The 16,463-nt window shown below is 40.9% G+C and overlaps 1 long non-coding RNA gene across 2 annotated transcripts in view; it reads right to left on the minus strand.

Annotated features, from left to right (window-relative positions):
• The window catches only part of LOC149460577 (uncharacterized), a 650,812-nt gene that overhangs the window by 294,358 nt on the left and 339,991 nt on the right, over positions 1-16,463 (minus strand). The gene's annotated exons all lie outside the window — the stretch shown is intronic.

Raw genomic sequence — 16,463 nt, forward strand, 5'->3', positions numbered from 1 at the left:
TAACACTTGTCTATCCCATTGCAGTTTTCACCTTCTGACTTGCTATAAATTTACAATGTTACGATCTGGTCACTTGTGGAGAAGTGAAATGCCTCCCTCTTCCTGCAACAGACTGTCTATATTCAGTCTATTACCGTCTATACTCAGTCAACTGACAGAAGATCAATAACTACTTTTTTGATAAAATATATATCTGTTTTAACAATTAAACTGTTGCTGTACGTTGTACAATGCTGTTACAGCACTCACAAGATTCCTGCCAGGTCTTCCAGGGTTACTTGCAGGATCTCTCCAAGATTTCCAGGATTCCTAGGACCTCCACTAACCTCAGGACTTCCTGTGTTCCCAGTTACAATGCTGGGGGTGACTTCTAAGCAGAAGGATATTTAAGCTCCTACCTTTGAAGTGACTGATGCTGTGTCCTAATGCCAGTTACCCAAGAGCTGAAGAGCTATAACACCTATCTGTCAGTTGCTGTTTGCTGCTGACCTAGATTGACCTGACTATTCTCTTGCCTGCTGCCTGCCTTGCCTACTCTCTTGCCTCCCACCTGCCATGAACCCTGCCTGGACCTAACTAATCTCTTGTTTGCTGCCTGCCACGACCTCTGCCTGGTTCCAATTACACTTCACTGTATTGTATACTGAATCATGAACAGTATTTGCACCATATTCTCTTAGTCCCACAACTCCTTGATGGGGAGATCATGAGGAATGAGACCTGGTGCCATTTTTCAGCAAAGAAAACTGGGGACCTTTTGGGCTTCCAGCCAACCTCTATCATTAGGAGCTCTAGTGAAGACCAACTGGTACTTAGACTCCACGCCTTGATAAAGTCCCCGTCACCTGCCAGGGGGCACCATAAGAGATGAAGTTACTGAGAGGTTACTGAAAGATGCACTCTAATAGAATGGACAACCTCCTTGATCAATGGGGAGGGAGTCTTAAGAAGGAATGGCCAAGCTTGAATTTCATAGAAAAAGTTAATATTTATGATTTCATCTGAATATACCCCTACTACTGACCATACTGACTTGCAGTTTTACTTTAGGAACCCTTTGTGTATACATTTTTTCAAAGTTAGTTGTTTGAATTGGCCAGATTTGTGAAAGATTTCCTTTAAAGCACGATGCTTCATGACGTTAGATTCTCATGAGGAGATTGTCTGCAAAGTTTAGAAAATGTGAGAGGCATTCCTACCTTGAATGTCTGCATTGCTTTATGAGTTTACAAAGTTTCCCAGTATAAAATTTACTGACAAAACTGGTTTACAGACAGAATGGCTGGAGACTCTGAGCCCAAAGAGTCTTTCTTTACATCAAGACACACTTGTCTTGGTGTGTGTTCATCAACCTGTGTAATAGGAATCACGCCTCTCAATAAAGCAACTTTCCTTTAAAAGGATTCCTGAACACTTTTTTTCCCTGTGAAGAGCCCTTGTGTGTCTCTCTCTCCCCATCCGACCCCATCCCTTGATGACTAGGCCTTTCTCCATTAATGACCCTGAGATAGTTTATTGAACATGAAAAAAAAAGTGAAAAGCTCGCAACAACTGCTTAACCCGTTCAACGCTCCTCTGTGCTTTAAAGGTCTTTCAGGCGGCAAATACTAGCTGAATGAAAAAGAACAATACATATTGGCGAGCCATTCAGATTAAAGTGTTCTAGGAGCTCTCGGCGTGATGCTCTCTTTATCATTAAATGCTCTCTGTTCTCTGCATAATAAACGTGGAATTCTAATTAGGATTCCGGACCAGCAGTGGGATTGCTATGAATTTTCCGCATTTGCTTTGCAAATGGTTTATACTAATTTAAAGTGTAACTCCATCATTATAACAGGTGTTGTATTATAATGCACGTGATGAGACAGACAGCTTTGTAAGTAATTTTTATTACCAGCCTTGTCCTTCATGTCTTCAGAAGTTATTGAAGTATTTATTGGTACCCAATTGGTAATGTAAACATGGAAGAACTAAACAGTTATGCATCTCTATCTGCTGTGGCTTATTCAGCTCTCTTGTAGATGTGGTTTTCCACGTTTCTACAGTTCATATAAAAATATAATTTTTCATTTTTTGTCTTTGGGAAAAGCAGGTGCTTTTTTTGTGTAGGTTTTAAAGCTGAACTCTAGCCTTTCCTTCAGTCTTGCAAAGTTGTAAGGCCCCTTTCCTGGTATTGAAATTGCTTACTCTCTGTACACTGTGCACTTCTCCATGTGTGCATTAGAAGCTGCAGCAAGTCAGAGAGAGTTCTCCTCATTTCCTGAATGGAGGAAATCCAGCATCATCTAGTCTTTCCTCCACAGCCTGTGCCTATCCTGCCCCTTTCATTTACTGGAGACTCAGAATAACATGTGGGCATTACCTAGGCCAATCATAAACATGAGAGGCATTATGTTTTGTTGAGTCTTTGACCTTTGGGTAGTGGTGCTTCACTGGTTCACATGGTGATAATGTGATGATTTTTTGAAAACACACATTTTTGGATGGTGCTAATGAAGATTTGTTGGATTTTGGGAGCACGTTGAATGAAGACTTTTATATCACATGTGTTTACACAAAGGGTATATTATTATTATTAAGTTTTTTTGTGCAGCGTTGTGAGTCACAGCGCTACCTCAAATTGTGAATTTATTAGGACTACCTTTTCTTGTACCCAAAACATAGGTGGAAGATGTTCTGTAGTCCACTGAGGAAATCAGGAACAATACTGACCAATAAGAGTACAGCAAAGACAGAGATCACAAGGAAATTATCAGCTTATATAAATTTCAGCAGGTATTCAGGTATTATTTGCACTTATCTGTGCTATATTTAATACCCCAAAAGGGAACAAATAAGAAAATGTAATTGTTAGGATCCACGTACAGTTTAACCACTTCCCCTCCACCCTATAGCAAAAGCACTGCTACAGGGCGGCAGGGATGCGCAACATCACGTATATATACGTGATTTGCATCTCCGGGTAGGGGGCGTTCGAGAGTGTGCCGCCATTAGTGGCAACAGATGTCAATCACCAGATCCCGGCCAGAGATTCCCTGCCAGCACCCGGCGATTGCCGAGAAACAGTGACGGGGAGAGACCTGTGTGCAAACAACACAGGTCTCTCTCCTGCCAGCAATAACATGCTGCTGTGTATTTCTCTGCACAGCACAGCAGAGAAATACAAAGCAACATGTTTTCCTACTAAAACACACACAGCACACACAGTAAAACAGCACACAGTGAACCCTTTGATCGCCCCAGATGTTAATCCCTTCCTGCCCAGTGTCATTAGTACAGTGTCAGTGCTTTTTATTAGCACTGATCACTGTATTAGTGTCATTGGGATGTCAGTGACAGCTAGTCAGTTCCCACTCAGTGTCAGAAAACCCGCCGCAGTCCCGCTACAAGTCGCTGATTGCCACCATTACTAGTATAAAAAAAAATTAAAAATTCCAGTATATATACCGCCATTTTGTAGACACTATAACTTTCAGGTAAACCAATTCATTTACATGTATTGGGATTTTTTTATAGCAAAGACATACATTTTGGCCTAAATTTATTACGAAATTAGCTTTTTTTTATTTTTTTTACTGGATATGTTTATATTGTTTTTTTTTTTTAATTGTCAGTCTTTTTTGCTTATAGCACAAAAAATAAAAAACACAGAGGCGATCAAATACCACCGAAAGAAAGCTCTATTTGTGGGGAAAAAGTAGATAAATTTCATTTATCTACAGCGTTGCATGGAAGTTAAAGTAAGTGCTGTATCGCAAAAAATGGCTTGGTCAGGAAGGGGGGTAAATCCTCTGGAGGGTAAGTGGTTAAATATCATGATGATATACTGATGGGGACACACTTTAAGTGTGAGGTGTCTACTTGTTGTTTCCAAACACCCGTGTTGCACAGTACTACAGATGACTATCATCTCTGAAAACTGACAAACTAAATAATAATTTTTTATCATTTGAACTGACTAACTGGAGTAGCCATACAACTGCCGTGAAGTTAGCTACAGTTGTGTTCAAAATAATAGCAGTGTTTTGAAAAAAGCAAATAAAGCTCAAAATCCTTCTAATAGCTTTTACTTCCATACACACAAATGCATTGGGAACACTACACATTCTATTCCAAACCAAAACATGAAGAACAATATATCAAATTTGTGTTGTTCCTCTAAAAAAATTTAAGAAAAGTGAATATTAGACTGTTCAAAAAAATAGCAGTGTTTGTATTCTTCTTTACAAACTCAAACATTCACTATATAAACTGAAAAATGTTTGAAGATTTTGCTTTCCTTTGAATCACTTAATGAATATTTAGTTGTATAAGCACTGTTTCTGAGAACTGCTGTACATCTGTGTTGCATGGAGTCAACCAACTTCTGGCACCTGTGAACAGGTATTCCAGCCCAGGATGATTGGACTACATTCCACAGTTCTCTATTTCTTGGTTTTGCCTCAGAAGCTGCATTTTTGATGTCACCCCACAAGTTTTCTATTGGATAAAGATCTGGGGATTGGGCTGGCCACTCCATAACGTCAATCTTGTTGGTCTGGAACCAAGTTGTTGCACGTTTACTGGTGTGTTTGGGGTCGTTGTCTTGTTGGAACACCCATTTAAAGGGCATTTCCACTTCAGCATAAGGCAGCATGACCTCTTCAAGTATTCTGATGTATTCAAACTGATCCATGATCTCTGGTATGCAATTAATAGGCCCAAAACCATAGTATGAGAAACATCCCCATATTATGATGCTTGTGCAACCATGCTTCACTGTCTTCACAATGTACTGTGGCTTGAATTCAGTGTTTGGGGGTCGTCTGACAAACTGTCTCCGGCCACTAGACCCAAAAAGAACAATCTTACTTTCATCAGTCCACAAAATGTTGCGCCATTTCTCTTTAGGCCAGTCAATGTGCTCTTTGGCAAATTGTAACCTCTTCAGCACATGTCTTTTTTCAACAGTGGGACTTTGCGGGGGCTTCTTGCAGATAGCTTGGCTTCACATAGGCGTCTTCTAATTGTAACAGTACTCACAGGTAACTTTAGACCTTCTTTGATCTTCCTGGAGCTGATTGTTGGCTGAGTCCTTGCCATTTTGGCTATTCTTCTATCCATTCGAATGGTAGTTTTTTGCTTTCTTCCACGTCTTTCAGGTTTTGGTTGCCATTTTAAAGCATTTGTGATCATTTTAGCTGAGCAGCCTATCATTTTCTGCACTTCTTTATATGTTTTCCCCTGTCCAATCAACATTTTAATCAAGGTCCGCTGTTCTTCTGAACAATGTCTGGAACGACCCATTTTCCTCAGAATTTCCAAGAGAAATGCACTGTAACCAGCATGTACAACATTTGCTGCCTTCCTTCCTTAAATAAGGGCAATAATTGCCACCTGTTTTTCAAAGCATGAATGACCTCACTAATAGAGCTCCACACTGCTATTATTTTGAACATGCCCCTTTCAATTAGTGATTCAATTACACAGAATCAGCAGCATGCATGTCATGACTGTCGGGTCTGTTGGATTTCTATTACTCTACTACACCTGCTAGTAAATTATTTGCCATGTTGAAATATAATTTCTACCAAAAACAGTGATTAATCAGGTTAGTGATGTCTGACCACTATTATTTTGAACACGACTGCATGTGATTGTGGAGCACAGAGAAAATGTTTTTGCTGTTTGCTTTGTGAAGTACATAAACTGTCAGCAGCTGCTGAGAAATAGGAAACATGGAAAAGGCAACACAGACTGAATATCAAACAAAATGTGTTCTCTTTAAGCTCATCCTGCACGGGGTTACATCCTGGATATGCTCTCTGTTCACTGGAGAGGGGATTTGAAAGATGTATATCTGCCTATGCTTGTTTTAGGGTGTTGTGTTATTTGCTCAGGTGCAATTCACTTCTTGTATCCATGGGAAATGTACAACAAGCATTCAGGAGGAACAGTCAAAGAATCGTTTTATGTATCTTCTCAAGCCAATTGTACACAACGTGAATAAGCTAAATCATAGATGAGCAGATTGGACTGCCCAATGCATTGTCACTGTAGGGTGATCTGATCAACATTTGTGAAAATATTTGATAGACACAAGCCAGGGTGAGGGAAATGCATGTTCATATTGTAGTTTATGATGTTAAAAACTAGTGTACAAAAGTAGCATACAACACAGATACAGTACACCTGCAGCTTCATGGTTGGCTGTTTTATATCCAAGTGGATATCTGTGGGCCTTGAAAGTAAACAATGACCTATACATTGTTTTTTATAGGCAGAGAAGATTTATATCAACCTTTATTTGCAGGTGTCTGCCCTCATATGGGCACCTTAAGGCTGCCATAAACATTACAGGGATTTAGACCGATAGCCAAATCCCTCAACATAGACAGGTGTACCATGCATCCTTTGAAAAGGGGCAGGGAAAACATGCTGTAAACAGCTCTGGCAGTATCTTATTGCTGGGAAAATGGAAGCAACTGAACAAGGTCTTCCAACATTTCTATTAGCTTTTAACACCAAGTTTTGGATGTTGGTGTTTGTTGGTGCCCCTATATAAGTTAGAAGTTGTTTCCTGTGGTGATCCACATATGGTTTTACTGGAAGAGAATATCTAAAATATATTTTATCTCTAAATATATGACACAGTTTTTTTTTTCACCCAAAGACCATCACAGACATTAGATGGTGGTCAGAAGACACTTAGGGTTCTTGGCTGGCCAGCAGGTCCTGAAATATAAGTGGGTACATAATGTGATCAGACAAGGTGTTCCAGCATGTCTAATTGCTTTTTCCACCAAGAAGACTTGCAGGTGTCCCATAGACATTGGATAGTCTCCTGCTCTGCCCTTTGTTGACCCTTTGTTAAGAAACTACAAGGACCCCTGTTCTATTGCTGTATAGTATGGGCAGACCTCTGTCTCCTATTGTTTTCTGTTAGTGCTGTATTTGTGTAATGCTGGCTCGTGATAAATCAATAATATTATCACAAATGATGATTATTGTTATTATTATTAATAATAATAATAATAATAATAATAATAATACGATTTCGGCTGTGTGAAGAGAACATGTTTCAAAAAACAAGGCAGTACCTGAGGCGGTACAAAGTTTTTTTTATAAAGTACATTTTAAAGGAAGTTCTCTCTTTTATGATTATGGCATTGTTTTCTAAACCTTAAAACTGATGGTTCACTAGTTCTGTAAAGCATAAGCTGAATAGTTCAACAAGTATGCAAAATCTGATATTCAATTAAAGTCTTAAAATGCCAGCACCTGTTCATGACGAGACTTGCGCTGATGGCTTTTCGGTTATGTCACCTTTTCAAAGGACTGTAAACTCATAGAACAGCATCAGAAGAAATCTTCCTGTTCACTCGTCTGGTTCTTTCTAAAAGGGTTATTAGTGCCAGTTTGGCTCAGCATTTTTTAAAGGTATGTAATGTTGGAACTGTAGTGGTATACAGAACTTAAAAAGACTTTATCAGGTCTCTAAACAAATTAAAATTACCCGTGTCTTCTACCTTCCCTCTGTTTTTCTCCTCTGTTACAGCCTCTATCAGTCTTTTCTGCATGAAACACCAAAGCTGGCCATAGAATATTTTTTTTGATCAGCCAGCAGGCTGATCAAACAAACAAACAAACAAACAAACAAACAAACAAACAAACCAATATTTGAGGTGAATGGGGGAATCCTCCTGCTGCACTACTGTACTATGGCCAAGGGTCTCCTCCTCTACCAGAGTACACTGATCAGTGATGCAGCAGATTGGCTGCAAGCCCTGATCGAGTGAATATATTGACAGTCCCATTCAGGAGGAATCAACACTAGATCAACTCCTCTCAAATGGGAACAGCCATACATGGATTGAAATTCAGCCGGCTCCTGCTTCTTGATCCATGTATGGCCAGCTTAACAGGTATGTTGAATGTTTGTGTCCCTAGCTGGATGTTATGGTTCCATTAGCTGGCCCCAGCATTACTATAGGTCTTAGCAGTGAAGAGGACGGAACTAGGCATTCAACATTCAAATTTTGAAGAGGCTTATGAAAGCTGGAATGGAGGAAAGGTAGGAGACGTGTCACTGGAAAAGGGAGAGTGTAATAACTTTTCTGTTGCAGTGAACAGGTTTTGATTTGTTTACAAACCTGATAGGAGCTCTACTCCAGCTCTACTTCAGACAAAACATTTTTTTTTTCTTTGGGTGAATATGAACAAGTCAGTATTTCTACTTTTTTTTATTGCATGTCCCCACTTGGACGATCCCCTCACTTCCTGTCTATTCCATAGCAGGAGGACAGAACAGGAAGTGAGGGAAAGTTCCCATGCTTCCTGTCTGATTGAAGGGCATCAGACAGAACAGCAAGTGGAAATTAATTTATCCTAAAGCAGAGCGCCACCCAAAAGGGGAAGTTCCACTTTAAGACCTCGTCTCCCACTCCCCATTAAGGAATGGCAGCTTTGGGGAGTGGGTACCTGATTTGGACAGGTACCCACGCCCACTTCTGCTGCAATCGCCTAGGTAATCGGAAACGGAAGTTGTCCTTCCCCCCTCCCTCCCTGTAGTCTTTTGGGACATGTGACAGGTCCCAGAAGACTACGGGACCATTCACAAGGAGCAGCGCTACTAGCACATGTGCAGTGGGCACCCAACTGTGAAGTCACAAGCTGTCACAGCCAGGTGCCCACACTGAAGATGCCGGGGAGAGGACAGCTGGTGAAAACAGCTGCGATGAGGACACCAGTGATTGGCTGTTTTTTATAAGTCAGCAGCTACAGTTTTTGTACCTGCTGACTTTTATTTATTTATGCATTTATGCATTGACTGGAGCTTTGCTGGAGGACAGGGTGAGGAAAATATAGAATCTTTGTTGGGATTTTATTTTTGTCTAAGCTCCCATAAGTGGGAATTCCCCTCACATACTGACGAGGTGACAAGTGTCAGATAGAGCAGGAAAAGAAGAGTCTTATCCACTGTAGGGACATAGACATAATTGAACATCCAAAATAGGAAATAATTTTTATATTCAGGAACATTAAAAAAAAATCACAAAATAATGTTGGTACATAGATATGTAAAAGGAATTCAATAATAAGGGAGTATATTATCGCATATGGTCTAGTGTCATCAATAACATAAAAAACACTAGTTATGTCTCCTGATTCACCTGGGGGGGGGGGGCAACTATCAGAGCGTCAGCTGTAAGACCATTATTGGGAGGTGGAAGGTACAATTATTTGAAAAAATAAGCATGGTTAGCAACTGTAAGACTTGGTAGGTTCATTATCGGCGCAATTAACCAATTGGTCCTCAGTTTATATGAATAATCAATTCAGATAATGACAGGCAGAGGCATACCTGCAGGGCTCACAACTGTGACCCAGCCCCATGCTTCAGTGGGCCAATGTGGCTCCCCTGTACACCTGGATAGAAGGGGTGGGGAGGGGGCATATAGGGGAATCGATCCCCTCAATTTTCTTCCTGCAGGATTTCAGTGGCTGCAGAAGGAAAATGGAGGGGATCGGTTCCTCTACATGCCACTCCCCGATGACCATCCTATTCATGTCCTGCTGCCACCGGCCCCTTTTGCTCCCCTGGCACTGCTGGGTTCCCCCCTTACCTCTCCTGGCAGCTGCTGTGGGGGATGCTGTCAGGATGGAGAGTGGGGACAGGACCTATAAATGTGTGATTTACCAGCCCCCTCCTTGTCTGAATGGATACTATGAACTGTACCGATCACTGACTATGCTTCAGTTTGTGAATTAATGGGAAGAAGCTCTGTACAGAGCTATTCCTGTCCATTCATTCTGTGCTGCTGAGGACTGTGTCCTCAATTTACTTTCTCTGTCTCAAAGCTGAAACATCAGAGCTTTTTAAAGACCCCTGATATGTCACCAAATACCCCAACAGGCTAAAAAAAATTGTAAAAAAAAATAAAAATTCAAGCTGATTTAAAAAAATAAACAAAATGATAAAGAATGATAAGAATAAAAACTACTGACACCAGTGGCGGAACTACCAGGGTCGCAAAGGTCACACTTGTGACCGGGTCCTGGCGTTTCGTCAACATGGAAGGGCCCCAAGACGGCAGGAAGGAAGCCCGCTGCAGAACATGTGAAAGGGTCCTGCTGTGGGACCGTAATAAAGGACACGGGAGTAAAGGGACCCAGGATCAGTAGGAAGGGCCCCGACAGTAGGTCATAGGGGCAGTTCATGGTTTCTTTCACCGAGGTCCTGAAGGTTCTAGTTGATGAGAGGCAATTTGGGGACTCCCAATGGATAGGAATACGTTTTCAAGCTTGAAAATAGATGTCAGGGATCTCGGCTGCTCGCGAGTATGCGCATGCGCAGATCGCCGATGCGCACTAGCCGGCAAGCACTAGGACTTGGGTGATCGCGGCGGCGGCCGCGCATGCACACTCGCGGAGGCGCGCCTGGCACCAATGAGAGCACGGGGTGCCCTATTTAAACCAGCCCTGTGCATCTCCAAATTGCCTTATGGTCTTGTTCCTGTGTTCCTGTGTTCCTGATTGCTCTGTACTCTTGATTGCCTTTTTACTGACCCAGCCTGATCCTGATACTGTTGTCCTCTCCTGCTCTGTCCCTTGGCTCATCCTGACTATTCTCTGCCTGATCCTGATTGCCTGACCTCCTGTTGCTGAACCCGGCCTGTGACCTGTTTATTCTTTGCCTGCCGCTCTGTACTGTCTGCTCCACTGTTACCAACCCGGCCTGTCTGACTACATTATACCTCTTCACATCTGGCTCTTACCTGCTCTACGCCATTGGCGGCTGCCTTTACCACAGCTGGTGCTACTCGGGAGTCGCGACCTGGTCTCAGGCTGCTTCAAGTCCATCCCCACCATCAGGGGCTCTGGTGAACCAGCAGATTGAGGATTAAACTCCGCACCCTGAGGGACTCCGGCCAGTGGGTCGCTAGAGGCTACCGCCAGTCGGCTCCTGACAATAGGGCCCATGTTATTGCCACTCTAATATTGTGGTCCGTGGATATTATTGTCAGGAATGGACTTGCCAGTAATGGTGGGACTCACCTGCCTTGTGGGCTGCAGTACCAGGGCTGGCCAGCGGGTGCTCTCAGCAATCAGAGACTCAACCCTGCAGTCAGCCAAACACCTGAAGCTGATTACGGAGGTGTATTTAAGGGATGGCCAGGCCTGCAGTCTGGGCCTTGGTGTGTGTTTTTCCATGGGCCCCTGTATCTTGTTACCTGCATTCCTGTTCCTGTTCCTGCCTGACTGACTGACTGGTTGCCGACCCTGCCTGATCCTGACCTCTGCTGACTTCTCCTGTTTGATCCCTGGCTTGTGACCCCGACCATTCTCTGCCTGACCCCCTGTACCTACCTGCCCGTTAGTTGCTGTACCCGGCTCGTGACCTGACTACTCTCTGCCTGCTCCTCCTGTTCCTACCTGCCCGATTGTTATTGACCCGGCCTGCCTGACTACGCTTGCATTGTATGTATTGTTATCTGTGGGTGGTTTGGTTTGGTTCGTTTGCACTGTGTTTATGTTTTAGTATTGCACTTCGTTTTGTATTGTTAGTATTAATAAATTATATTGTTTATAACATATCTGAAGCCTGCGTTTCCCTGCGTCAGTTCACATACCTCTGGTCATACCCGGAGCCCTGACAATTATGTCTAGCACATCAAGGAGTTGGTAGTTAGTCCTTGGGGGTAGAGAATACTCTCTTTTACCTAAACTTGACTTACTATATTGTAACAAAATGTATATAAGCTTACATGAGATGACTGTAATTTTGCTGAGAGTGGCAAAAAATGTATGGCTTTTAGTAGGAAATGCTGCCAGCTATAGGCACAAGGCTACTTTGCCAAACAGTACCCTTTAGTAGATTTTCTTTCACTTCCTGTTGGAGGAACAAATGTAACATTTTGGATCTCCTATCTGTTTCTGTCCTGGTCATAATGGCCACCAAGACAAATAGTTATGGTGAATTTTCCCAGCAGGGACAAAAATTAGAACAAAAACCTGAGAGAACTTCTGACTTTTCTACAATCTATATTAAACAAAACAAAGTGGTTAGTATAGCAGATATGTCCAAGAACGAAATGTATAGTGATGGACCAGATAATGATGGAATGAAACAGGGCAGGCAGAGCAATGCAAGCCATTATTTTACATCCCATTGGATAACTATACATCCAGAACTGTTGTTGTATAGTACAAATTCAGCCAAATATTATAGAGCCATTAATATTAAATTGCATACAGCTGTTTGAGGCTTGCTGAGCATCATCAGTGCAGTGTATTAAAAATGACTTCTATGGAATAGGGCCCGGGGATGAACAAGGAAATATAACTCAGACGTTTATGGTGTGAAGGAACCCACTATCTCAACATGAGGAATAATCTCCTTATTTTTTGGATATGTGACAGAATGAGGCATATGAATGTCTTCTGTTATAAGAAGGCTCTACTGTGCACTGGTTCAGTGAAGGTGTTTTGGGGTCTTTCTATCCCTTCTCACCATAACCTTCTGAGTTATACATTTTCAATGTTTAAAAATAGATATAGTTCATTGCTGGGGTTTCTCCCACCTCCTAATATTTGGAAAGCACAAGTGTGTTCTCTACTGTGTGGAATAAACCTATTAATAACTAGGCAATCATCATAGCTGATGGCAACATGCTGTACAGTAAATATATGAGTTATTTCTGTTGTTGTGTTTAGGCACTTGGCACCAAGCATGAGAGTTCAGTGCAGTATACAAGGCTTTATCATTACTTAAATATTTTCCTTCTACAAGGCACTTCGATACAGAAAAAACAAAGAAAAGGTTTTTAAAAAGTCAAAATAATACATTTTGCAGAACTAGTGCCACACAGTGGACCTGAATTTAGAAAGTGATGACTTACAATGTTATAGCACAGTGGCTTAATGGTTAGCACTTCCACCTAGCAGAACTAAGGTCACTGGTTTGAATCCCAATCATGGCACCACCTGCCTGGAGTTTGCACATTCTCTCTGTGCCTGTGTGGGTTTCTTCTGAGTACTCTGGTTTCCTCCCACACTCCAAAGACATGCTGGTAGGTTTGGATTCTGTCTAAATTGACTGTAGTATGAATGTGAGTTAGGGACCTTAGACTGTACACCCCTTGATGATTAGGGACTGATATGAATGTACAATATATGTATGTAAAGCGCTGCGTAATTTGACAGCACTATATAAGTACCTGAAATAAATAAATATAGGGAACTTCTAGAAATGTTAATTGTGCAGCAACCTGACAGATGTGTCTTTTGTATTGAATTCCTTCTGAAAAATATCAGTGCAATTCCTATGGTTAGGAATTGCTATTCAGTAGCCTCATAGCTGTCTATCTGTAGTGTCAGATCTAAGTCACTGTTGTCTCTGACTGCTAGTCACATGAGATTTGGCGATGTCGCTACTTTGCTGCTCACTGTTCTTGCTGAAAATAAAGCTGTATCTGAAGATCTGCAGTGCAAGATCTCCCTGCTTCTCCTCCCTTCATTCTGTGAACTCTGCTAGGTCATAAGTGGCTACTCTGACATAAGGAAGCAAAGTCCTGATCTTCTTCCAAGATGACCACCTCCACACAAAACACAGTGCAGAACAAGACATAGTAAGTAACGCGGAAAAGATCAGCTGTATGGAGATCGCAATCAGTACTGGTGACTAGTTATCTACCATTTGCTTGTCTTTTTTGGGTATAACTTCCACAGATCAGGTTGTCTTTATAGGGGACCCGTGAGTATAAACATGGGAGCTGCCATTGCAGGTTTCTGGTCTTTTATCCTGGTCCTGTCTTCATTTCCTAGGGAGCAACTCACAATAAAACTTTTTGGACTTTTCTTCATGTATGCCTAATCTTGACCAGGCACTCACAATGTAGGTGAGAATGATCAGTACAATATTGCCAGAGACTGCAGCTGCCATATTTTTATCATCATAAGTCTACTTTTAATGCACCGACCCATGACCTCCTTATGAAAAGCTAATTTCAGATCCTCTAGCTTTCTTACTTTCTCTGTCACTGAACTGGAAGAAGTAGATTAGATTAATATCATGTGCTAAATTCACTAGACACCTGCCCATCAGACATACCTATATGACCAAAGTATGTGGAGTTCAGGTGTGGTCTAGAGAAGGGTACTGTTAATGGTACAGCAAACCAAAACATTTTAGACAATTGTGCATTTTCAAGCTTGTAACAGCAGTTTGGGTATATGGTCTCCTCAATGTCCCACTGCACTATTTCTGCGGTACATGTCTATGTGATGTAGCCAATCTACAGTCTCCTCAACCTCCCTGGGCTGCTGAATGAAGTGGATTCTGAAGCCATGTGATGGTGTCACCCAGACATCACAAGAGATTTTCTACCAACAGAATCAGAGTAAGTAAAAAAAAAGGGGTTGTCTAGAGAGATAGACTCAAAAGTTTGACTTGCCTGTAGGTGGACTTAAGTAAAGGTTGTACCCATAATAAAGGATTGCTAGAGCACTTTGAGTTTTCTACACAGTCAACAGCAGAAGATGTCTCTCATTAAAATGTCAAATATATCATATACAGGAAGGAGGAGAAGTTACTTTTCTACCTTACTCTTTCTTGTGTAAATTTTCAGGTTGAGCTACTAAGCCCTGTAAACCGCAAGATTTTGCAGAAAAATGTGTAAAGATAAAATCGAAAATATGAAAGTGAACTTCATCTATTGGCTGAATATGAAAAAAAAAATATTTTTTATATGTTATTTTTTTGTTAGTTCTGATCATAATAAAACATAAGACAATACATACAATACCACTACACATTATTTTTAAAGCGTAAGTAATACTTTTAAATCCAAACTCTTACCTCAGCCCCCGCTTCCCAATCAACCCCCTGTATATATATTATGCTTTATTCTGCTGTTTTATACTTACGATTTTGACAAATGTAAAGGTTGCTCAAGTCACACACTGCATCTTCCTCCTAATTGCCTGATCTCCAACCCTGAGTGGGTCCCCTAATACAAAGACCAGTGCTGACATCAGTTCCACTCTCTGGATCCATATAGCACACTATGATGCCCTGCATTTATAGCATGCCCTCAGTCATCTGGGATTACGGATGCCCAACATCATCAACCTAGAGAACTAAAGCCCCATACACACGATGAGAATATAGGACGAGCGATCATCCGTCTTTTTTGCCTGCTAGTCTCATATCAAAAGTGAAGAGGTTACTAAAGTTACAAAAGTTCTTGTATGACAGAATTAAAATTTGAAAGTGATGTAATATATTATATTGTATTTTCAGGCAAAAACTGTGCTGATTAAATGAAAATCATATGATCTGGTACCATATGAGAAAAATTTTCATGCTTTTTCCCTCAATTAATTTCGGATTGAAAGCTGTGTACTAACGATCATATAATCGCAGGATTTCTTTAAAAGCAGTTTTTTTTGTACGATTTTCTGATTGTGTGCACTAGGCTTTAGGGTGTCTTGTAGTGAAAAAGAAATACTGCATTGGTCAGCTGCATAGTGCAGCCTGAGCTGCTTGTTTTAACATTAGCAGGGGGAACATAATTTAAAAAGAAAATATATCCGAAGTTATGTTTTAAAAATATATTCCTTTTTAACTAGCCAGAGTTCCTCTTTAAACTCATATTGACAGTTTTAACAAGCCATCTACAAGCTGTTAGTTTCTAGAAGTAGATCTCTTCATATTGTAGCTTTGCAGATAACCTTAACACAACCCGCCTAATTTAGTAACTCAAGGGAGGGGGAACGGATGGTGGGAATTACTGAAGTTTCCTTCTGGTTCTAAAATTATTTGACTTGTGCTCCCTCTATTTTTTCCCATGCTAAATTGCATTTTAATTCCAAATGAAATCCTAGTATTAGCCTTTCCTGATAAAAGATTCATTATATATCTTGACATATGACACCCAGGGGATGGAAATCTGAATTATTTTGTGATCCATCATGGAAAAGTAAATGTATTTATCTATATTGTACACTTACTTTTCTCCCAAATAAATATCATATATTAGAAATATAACATTTATTGTTATTAAAGTGTATGCATAGCCTAAAAAAGTGAGAGGAAATCTCTGCAAAGTGAGTGGAAAACCCCTCTCAGACAGGTGTTACCGAAACAGGTGTCCCCATTGCAAGATTTACTCTCACCTCCTGATCTGGTGACAAATGTAAAATTTTGGATTTTCCATCACTTTCTCTTTTTCTGACAATGATCACCAGAACAAATAGCGAGGACAAATCTCCCCATACCCAGACAGCAATAAAACAGAGGTTCTAATCCTTCCCTACTGTTTAATAAAAAAAGTTATAACTATACATACCCTTCAACTTCAACTTACAACTGCTAAATGTTAGTGTGTAACCAAGATAATTTTTTTCTAGCAACCGTGGCATCCCAGGAGCATATACTACATTATATATATACAGAATGACCCAGAAAATCTTATTTTCTG

This window comes from Staurois parvus, unplaced genomic scaffold, assembly GCF_062004578.1.
Source record: "Staurois parvus isolate SC_StPar_1 unplaced genomic scaffold, SC_StPar_1.0 ptg000225l, whole genome shotgun sequence".
NCBI classification, from domain to species: domain Eukaryota; kingdom Metazoa; phylum Chordata; class Amphibia; order Anura; family Ranidae; genus Staurois; species Staurois parvus.